The 7,808-nt window shown below is 39.3% G+C and overlaps 1 long non-coding RNA gene across 1 annotated transcript in view; it reads left to right on the top strand.

Annotated features, from left to right (window-relative positions):
• Positions 1 to 6,531: 6,531 nt before the first annotated feature.
• Positions 6,532 to 7,808, top strand: part of LOC121156670 — a 28,912-nt gene continuing 27,635 nt past the window's right edge. The window contains exon 1 of the long non-coding RNA XR_005883907.1: positions 6,532 to 6,592. This is a non-coding gene — a long non-coding RNA (uncharacterized LOC121156670). The remainder of the gene's footprint in view (positions 6,593 to 7,808) is intronic.

Here is a 7,808-nt window from a genome sequence, read left to right as displayed (position 1 = left end):
AAATTATTTTCTTCATTCATACATTATGTAGCACTGAGGGAAATACGCATATTAAGAAAGACTCAGTGAATTTAATTCACATCGGTTGGCTTCCTGGGGACAAAACAAGATACAAGTTTTCCACATGACAGTAACAATTTCTATGTGGACTATGACATTAGAGTGCTATTTTGCATAAGGTTACCTTAAAGAAAGAATCTGAGGAGCTAACAGGAGTCCCCAGAAGTTTCCAAAGTCTTCAACTAGGAATGTATTTCATGCCATGAACTTTTCTTCTATATATATGTATATAGACCTGAGAAACCCAAGAAATAACAATGGAGACTCAGTGACAGATTCATGGCAGAATAGCACTAAGAGGACAGAGGATTAGATGGACACAATGCTATATGCGACTGGCTCTGTCCACAAGAGGCAGATAGATAGCGATTTGCATATGGAAAGGGGGAAAAATGTGAATGAAAATCAACTTATGCAACAGTAAATCAGCATGTCATCATTTGGGAGGTTTGGCCAGCAGTGGGATACATAGGTTGTCCAAACTTGATGTCTATTTCCCCGCAGTGACCTCCACGCCAGCAGCCTTGAAGCTCCTAGTGCTAACAAGAGGCCTGACAGAGCCGGCGATTGTTCTGACCTTGTAGGGTAAGTCCTTGGCTTGGACGGTATCAGGCTACACAGTGGGGAAGGATGTGGAGACCTGCCTACAATTCAAACACCACCATCATACAAGCAGGACACAATAGGAAGCCAAGAGAGGAGTTTTTTTTTTTTTTTAATTATTCCTTCATATTCAAACTTCACAAACAGTGTGAACTTGTACAATACCTCGGAAAGTGAAACTTACAAAAAAAGTGCTGGTAACATTTAAAAAAAAACAACAAAAAACCCCAAAAACAAACATCATTCTTAGCAACATCAATTACTCTTCCACACAAAACAGAAACCTTGTAAAATTTATTTTCGTATTTTTAAGGCGTAATACTTCCGTATAAAGTATATGCAAGAGATAAAACTTCACAGTATTCCAAAATGTCACAATAATAATAATAATATAATAGTATAATGAAGCGCTACAGTTAATTTTTCTTTTTTTGAATTTTTTTTCCTGTTTAAATAACAAATACAAGTCACAGGTAAATATACGTGAGAAAAATACGAGGCTAATATTAAATGGCAGGTAAGGATACTGTCACTGTAAGAAAAAACTGGCAGGATGTGTGTATTTAGTCTATATTTTAAAGCACTTGATAGAAAAGGCGTATGCAAGGTTTTTCAAAACAATTTTTGTTTATTTGATAACTGACAACAATTTAAGAGTATACTGAGAAAAAAAAGGAACAAACTCTCTCTCAAAACTATTGACCTGCTCATCCCAAACCATGCTGATATTGATGGATGGATGGATGTGTTTGTGTGTATGTGGATAGACACAGCACAGAGTGACACAAGCAGTGTTCCACGCCCACCTGCCGAAACCGGAGGGTAGAGTCTCTGCAGTTACTCAGCCCAGTTTCCTCCTGGGAAATCAACCTTTCCATTTAAAGTTTTCTTTTTCCTTGCCACCTTCCTGGCAAACTCTTCCCCAAATTCCACATCTTCAGTATGCAAAGACAGTCATTAGAAAAGTTGCCCTCCGCTCAGGTCACTGGGAAATGGAAACTGCGTTAACAAGGACACACACACACAGACTCTGCAAATACCACTTGGACGAATGAATGTGTGTGTGTGTGGATTAGGTCTGAATATATACTCTGTGTGTATGTGTGTGTATACACAATAGCAATTGCAAAAAGGGGACCATATTCCTTTCCATACTAAGATACAATGTGATAAGAAACAGCTCTGTGCAGGGAAAGGGTTTCTTTGAATCTTATCACAACACTGTGGTGGGAAAATCAGGAAATGGAGTCACCTTTCAGCAGTCACCACAGTAAACTTCACTGAGAACACACATGTCCAGATACCTGGTCTGTGCACATGTGCTTGTTAACAGCCAGCCATTCAGCCAACAGGTAACAGAAAGACAGCAGATAGCAAAACACATCAATAAGGTGCTCAAAGAAAAAAGTGGCACCCACTCCTCAAATGGATGGCCACGTTAAGGTGCTTCAAAACAGGGTTTTTTTTTTTCTTTTAGTTTTTATTTCAGATAGTAAGAGTACTGCCCTGCACATGGTAGTTCTGAGTCAGGCCAAGGGTTTTGAGATTTCTGACATCTTCCACTGAAAAGGGCTTTCACTGTTGTTGTTTTGTTCACTTTATTGTGGTCACTTGAATTTAACAAAAAAAAAATTTTTTTTTAAAATAGCCAACAACTGAAATCAAATCAACATGACTAAAAGAAATAACTGATGAAATGGTCTAGAACATCATTGCATTCCCATTGGATCAAGATGGTTTCGCCCATTTTTCCTCTTTTGCTAACACTGTTCCTTTTTTTTTTTTTACTTGTTACAATCCATTCCTTATGAACATACAGAAATGACCAAAGTCACGGCAAGCGGCTGTTTTTATTTTTTGTGATCTGTTGCAAGAGTCCAACCTTGTTTCCTCTGCTGCTGTCTGGGTGGTATCTGGATTGGTAATGAACATCTGGATTGGTAATGAGCATCTGATTTTGTTATGTGCATGTGTGTATATATGCACATATACACACCTATACATGTATAATATATACACTACATATATATGTAGAGATATATAGGAAGTGTGTATACATTTATACATAATATAGTGTATATTGTTTCAACTGGAGATAAACTGAACTGGGTTCAGACACTAGCACATATTTATCTTTCCCCTGCTCCCTCCGTATATTTTAAACAGTCTGGAGCTTTTATTTATTTATTTTTAAAGTGCATTTTCAATGCAGAACAACTGTAATCTATTGATTCATTGGAAAACATTTTGGATGCGTAAAATCTGACAGTTCTCAGCCCCAAGCAAGAGAAACCTGGGTTTGGTTGTGCCAGGGGCTGACATGGCAGTGCCAGGCTTGCGCCTGAGTGATTAGTGGGCATTCTGGACTCCGGGCACCTTAGCAGCAGCAGTAGCAGCAGCACCTTTATGAGAAGGTGGAGATAGAAAAGGAAGAAGGAAGGAGAGCTCAGGTGAGGAAGAATGAGTTTGGTGTGTGTCTTCCTAGTGGAATCGCTTCCTTTGTAATGGATTTGTGCAGTTCCTGCTAGGCTTCTTGAGATGCCATCTAGTCCCTTCCCCACCAACAGACACCAACTTCCCTGTGGCCCCTGCATGCTCAGGTGTCACCCAGATGTCCCCACTCCCCAGGCTGACTTCTGAGTCAGTTTCCTGTGGGTATGTGAGTGCCAGCATCGAGTAGGAATAAGGCACCAGAGAAATCAAAATGTTACAAAAAGATGGAAAACCCCACTTTCGAAGAGCCACTTCTATGGTTCCATTAAACTATTGCATGTAATACCATTCCTTGGTGTGGACCTAAAGTTTTTCAAATGCAGTCTCTGAAAGGGACGGGAGGCCCTGCAGCACCAGAGATCTTCAGGAATGCACCCTTTGTCTGAACACTGCCCACCCTCCATCCTACCCCACCCCCATCACAAGCAGAAGCACCAAAATGGGGGAACAAAGCTGCTCACCTCATTTTTGATAAAACCCCAAGAAGTCTATGAAGTCAAATTGTTGGGAACTGCTCTAAAATCATGTGGATTTAGGCTGTCATGTGTCTGGCAACTTGATGCACCGAATGTCCTAAGAACATTGCGACGGGACTGAAATGTGTGTGTAAGGTTTAGGGAGATGTGTTAAACAAAAACTTCTGAAACCATGCCCAAGTCCTCCACTAACACCTCAACCTTCCCTATCTTGAACAAGAAGTAACAACTGTAAGAAGGAAGAGGTTCATCTAGCTATAAAAGGAAAAAATGAAGGCACATGATTTTATTCGGTCCCACAATCTTTGTGAAAAAAAAATCATACTTTGAAACTTTGTGTGTGTGTGTGTGTGTGTGTGTGTGTGTGTGTGTGTGTGTGTGCGTGCGCGCGCGCGCAGTCAAATGACATGACATGAATGTCCAAGGGGACACTGGGACAATAGTCCAAGTGGACTTGGAAAAGAGAATAAGAGAATTTAGAAATGGAGAGAAGAAAAGAGAAAGGAGGAATGGAGGCCTCTCTTCAGCTTTCTGTCATTGACAGTCTCAAGCTTGGCTGCTTTAGGGTCCAGAAAGGAATTCATATTAGTCTTGGTCTAGAAAGTGCCCCAGTTAAATATCTCCAGTTAATCATGTTACAGCTTTTGGTGTTTCCCTTTTCCCTTCCCTCCAGCCAAATGATTTTTTAAAAAAATATCACAGTTTTTAAAAACTATTTTTTCATTATTGAAAAAATATGGAAAAGCTATTGAACAGCCTCAGGGCACCCTGCCTCTCCATCTTCACAGTGAGCAGACGGATGGACAAGCCACAGAGTCCAAGAGGAGGCAGGCAAGGTTCCTTGTGCCAGATGGTCCCTTGCCCTACCTTCCCAAGGGCTGCAGGTGCCCGCCCAGCACCCACAGCCATTTCTTTCATCTGGATCCCTACCCCTTTGCATCCTCAGACCCGCAGGCTTCTGAGAAAGGCAGAGCCATCCTAAAGAGCTGAGATCATATGAGGGTCAGGCAGAAGGTGTCAGCAGTGCGTGCTCTTGGCCTTGGGCTTAGGGGAAGCATGGTGGCCCAGGGAGGCAGAGGGCCCACCCACACTCTCTTCTGTGAGACCTCAGCTCTCAGGCTCACCACCTCGCTGCCTCGCTTCGCATCAGGTTGGCCCCAAGTCCTGAAGAAGGCAATGATCCAAGATGGAGAGGCAGGGCCCACTGGCTGTGTCCTACAAAAAAGGGCTACAGACAGCGGGGTGTCAGAAACAAACTGAACTTTGGTTTTCCAACTTGTTCAAACCATGAAAATTAAAGCAGGGTTTCGGTGGCTTCGATCATCTGACGGCTGTTGTGTTTTTCTCATTTGGCAAGGCTAAGGCAGGGGGGAAGAGAAAAGGGGTTCCCATAATTGTTTGAAGACACAGGGTGGTAAAATGCTTCCACACTTAAACTCACAGTCCAGTGTTTTTGACATTTCATAAATAGCTTTTTTTTTTCTCTAAAAAAAGAATAAAACAAGAACAATCCCTTTACTTACTCATCTGAAACAAAATAAACAGCAGTGGGTACAAACTTCTTCTTGTAACAATTACAAAAAACAACAATATAATCCCAACTTTAACACGCATCTTGAATCAGTTATTTTTTTTAACCTCAAAACTGCAGCATATCCTTAAGGGCAAACTTTTCGATTAGTTTTTTTCTTTTTTTTTTTTAAATAATGTCTTCACCAAAAAAACAGTCTTGTACCAATAAAATGCATTCAAAAATAGAAAATATTACACAACAAAAATATGTATCCTTCCTTTCCAAAAAAGATTCTTCACAAAAAAATGTAGAAAAAATCCAACAATTTTTTTCCTCTCCTAAACATTAACTTTCAGTCTAGGGCACAAATATTTATTGATTTAAATGTCTGTTTTTGCATAAAACATGGAAGATGCAAAACATTTACTGTATTAGAGATTGTGAAGTTACATCCACTCCCACCCCTTACTCTAAAACAAAACAAAACCAGAAAAATCCAGCAAACATCAAACAATTGATAGAGTGTTGGCTAGGAAAATTGACTCTGTCTTCCTTCCACCATGCATTTTACGGGTTAATTTGCCCTGTTGATACTGTGGAATGCTCAAAGAGAAAGCTCATGATGGAGTCATGAGCTTTAGTATATATCCATGCCAGTGAGTTTTCTATGGTCTCCTAAGTTGGGTGATTATTCATTGCAAATTCTCATTAGAAGAGAAACATGAGATAGTACATGGGCAATCAGAGAACTGTGTATGTACTGGACATATACATCTTTACAAACCACCTTCTCAATACAGGGCATATGTATATAAATTTGCTTACATTCTTCCCCCTTTCAAAATGGAACTCATTCCAACAGTATGAAGAAGGCAGGGACTTTTTCTTGTATGCCATTTCATCATTTAACCTATTTGGGCACTCATTAATTGGAATAATAGTAACATCACCAATCTCAGCAAAATCCCTATTTTTTTTCCACCCCTAGTGAATTGTGGTTTCTTTTGTCTTCTCAGCATTGTTGCTTAAATTATTTATTTTTATTGTCTGATGGTATTTATCTTTCAGGTGGGTTGTAGTCTGTGTAGTGTGTTCAGTACATCTGGAGAATTTTTCCTGTTGCTTCTTTGCTTGCTGGTTTTTTTTTATATGGTATTTGTTTTGTTTTGTTTCTGATTTTTAAACAGTGAAATGTGTCCAATTGTATTTCCAGTGCATTAAACAAATTGTAAATTAAAAGAAGAAATAAAACTTTCTCCCCATCTTCTAAAGGAAATGACTGATACAAGTACAATATAATAAAATCAGGCATTGCCAAAAATTAGCATGATGTGCAACCTTATTACATCAAAGAAAACAAACAAGAAATATAAGACATAAGCATGAAGGAGCCAAGATAATATGATTCCAACTATGGTATGATTGGCAAGCACTGGTTTAAAAATAGGTAAGGCTACTCAGATTTCTAACTCAACATAGTCAACTGCTCTTCTTCATTTTCCTTCAACTCTTCATCTTGTACTCACTAGTTCTTTATATCTTTGAAATGAACAAATTGTATATTTTTGGTCTACAGTAGAATAACGTATTAATAATATACTAAAAAGATTTCATTAACAGTTGGTACTGCATCCATATGGGGAAAGTAGAAAAAGAGTATTCAAATAGATACAGCAAATGGACTAAATTCCTACAAAAATAACACAAATGCAGTAGAAACTAAAATGAGGGCAACAGATGAAACTGAAAACAGATGTAGAAGGACATATTATGAATAATATAAACGTGTGAAAAGCTATGCCCTAGAATTGCAGCCTCCAACCTTTCCCGTGATTTCCACCTTTCCATTGCCTCACTCAAAATTCAAATGGAAACAAACTGAGAATTAAGTGGACAGGTGGTTGAAGCAGCCAGAACTTGCAAACTATCTTAGTTGACAGTTCCAGACCTGGTCCAAAGCAGTTGAGAAGTTGCTGGCCACAGGAGAGCTGCTATGGTACACTTTTGTTTTTGCTTTTGTTTGGAGGAGTTCCCAGCCCACTGATTAAAGAGAGAAACCAAGGAACTAAATCATTCTTCTGGTAATGCAGATGAGATGAAATATAAAGGAGAGAGAAGAGAAAAAGATATGCAAACTTTGGGTGCTGCCTCCTTTGGATTTTTTTCTTTTTTCAACTCATTTGTTGCCTTCTCTTTTCTGAGCATCCTTTCGGGTAAATTGCAGCTATCCTATGACTAAACAGGTTTCAGTTCAGCCATCTACATGATACAGTCATTTCTTGGGTGGGTGGCTCTGGAGGGTCCTCAATCCCACTGCCCATCCCTTGGTACCCTTGAGTAGGCAGAGAAGGTGTGTGAAGTCATAATGGCAGAGGCTTTTTCCATGTACTTTCCCTAACTGATGCTTGTGAAAGAAACGGAAGGAAAAGAATTGATAAGAATTGAACTTAGTAACCAACAAATCTAAGCGTTCTTTCAGTAACAAAAGGAATAGAAGAATAAAAAGAAATGCTATTATTCAGAGAATACTGCTTTTGGTTTCTTTTAACTTTGAGCTGTCCTTGGTTTTTCTCTCATGCAGTTTGCTCCAGTTTAAGGAGAGTTTACAATCTAGTGCAAATATCAAATCACAGCATTCCTATCTTGTCAACCTAAGTGGATAT

Source organism: Ochotona curzoniae, unplaced genomic scaffold, assembly GCF_017591425.1.
Source record: "Ochotona curzoniae isolate NIBS_2020 unplaced genomic scaffold, NIBS_Ocur_1.0 contig_3498, whole genome shotgun sequence".
Lineage (NCBI taxonomy): Eukaryota > Metazoa > Chordata > Mammalia > Lagomorpha > Ochotonidae > Ochotona > Ochotona curzoniae.
The sequence above is the reverse complement of the archived record's forward strand: the minus strand, read 5'-3'. Positions and strand labels throughout refer to the sequence as shown.